Raw genomic sequence first — 2,165 nt, forward strand, 5'->3', positions numbered from 1 at the left:
GCATCTGCAGACACCCTCCTCCATCAGCGGTCCCCCCCACACCCACCCCTCCCCCACCAATGGCACCCCCGCACCTGCCCCACCACCACCTGCAGCACCTCTGGACCTCCTTTCCCATCCGCCGCAACACCCGTACCTGCCCCTACTCATGGTGCCTGCTGTCCCCTACCCAACCCCCGGCACTCCCGTCCCTTCCCATCCCACAGCACCTCCGGAACCCTTCACCCATCCACAACATCCCCACACCTGCCCCTCTCCCACCCGTGGCACCCCTGCCCCTCCCCCACCTGCAGTGCCTCCGGACCCCTCCCCCATCTGCATCCCCCACTCCTCTGCCCCTCCGGACCTCCTTTCCCATCCGCCGCAACACCCGTACCTGCCCCTACCCATGGTGCCTGCTGTCCCCTACCCAACCCCCGGCACTCCCGTCCCTTCCCATCCCACAGCACCTCCGGAACCCTTCACCCATCCACAACATCCCCACACCTGCCCCTCTCCCACCCGTGGCACCCCTGCCCCTCCCCCACCTGCAGTGCCTCCGGACCCCTCCCCCATCTGCATCCCCCACTCCTCTGCCCCTCCCCCACACGCAGCACCTCCCGAACCTTCCCCATCCAGGCCCCACCCCCACTTCTGCCTCCCCTTCACCCGCAGCATCTACAGACACCATCCGCAGTCCCCCCCGCACCCGCTACATTCTGTACATCGTGCCCTGCAGGTGCTGTTCACGCCGTCGCAAGGGGCTGCGCCTCCTTCACCATCGCACGCCCTTTCATTGTGCAATATTTAACCACTAACAAAGGAATGCAGGTAATACTCCATATAATACAAATATTAAACCCCAGAAAGGCATGCAAGGGTTAAGGGGGCGTAGCCCCTTGCGACGGTGTGAAGAGCGCCCGTAGGGCGCGATGAAGCACCTAGTATATATATATATATATATATATAGATATATATATGTGTGTATATATATATATATATATACACACACACACAAACAGAAAATTCAGCACTCACCATAGCAAGCTCACTTATCCTCACAACATCAATAAATAAATAATGGGGGTTTAGTTAGCGAATTGGCCAATGCACGGAAGCCTGCAAGCCGCTCGCCAAGGTACCCCACCTTCTTGCAGGTCCTACACTATCACAGAGTCTTATTAAACCTAGTGGGCATATTTGCAGTTATATTATGTGTGATACAGTTGCCAGGTTTTAATTTTTAAGACTCTGTGATAGTGTAGGACCTGCTTCTTGTTAGCTCCACAAAGGGAATGGTTAAATCCATATGCAGCATCAGATAATAATCAGTCCACCTGAAACACGTGTCAAGCAGTGCAAGATTAAGGTCCACATGGGCCTGGAGCTGAAATTTATGAAGGGCCTATTGTGTGCCTCGGAAGGAGGTGTGACAATCGCTGTGGTGGTGTGACTAGTGATGTGACCAGTTTGGTGTGTGTGGTATAAATAGGGTGTGTGGCCTGTGCCATGAGTCTGGCTATCGCCGTGGAGGTCCTACAGTAGCTAGCGCTTACCTTCAACCACTGAATAGTTAACTATAACATGAAAAAGTTTGTGACCACCATATAATACATTGCATCAGTGACCACCATATCATACAGGGAGCATCGCAGTGACCGTCATATAACACAGAGAGCATCATGCAAAGTAGGTGGAAAGGGGAGCAAAGATGGGGAAATACAGAGCATATGTGGAAAGATTAGAAAAGATAGGGGCAATACAGAGTAGACCGGCAACTGAGGGCTCCTGGGACACACTTATCGACACAGACACCACTTTCTGACAGACACACTGATACAGACACACACACACCACTTATTGACACACACACACAAACACACACACACCACTTTCACAGACTTACTGACACATACACACTGACACATCTTACTGACACTTACTGATACACACATTAATAGACACAGACACCACTTACTGATACCGCATTCACATCGCAAATGCCGGATCCTACCCGGTAAGACAAACGTGTACTTACCGGGTGGGATCCGGCATTTGCGCTCCTCTGCTGGCTTTCCGACCCGGCAATATACCGGGTCGGTTGCCATAGCAGCGGAGGGAGCAGCAGCAGCAGGGGCGAGGCGGCGCCGGGAGATGAGCTCATCTCCTGCGCCGCCTCTGCCTAT

This window comes from Pseudophryne corroboree, chromosome 8, assembly GCF_028390025.1.
Source record: "Pseudophryne corroboree isolate aPseCor3 chromosome 8, aPseCor3.hap2, whole genome shotgun sequence".
NCBI classification, from domain to species: domain Eukaryota; kingdom Metazoa; phylum Chordata; class Amphibia; order Anura; family Myobatrachidae; genus Pseudophryne; species Pseudophryne corroboree.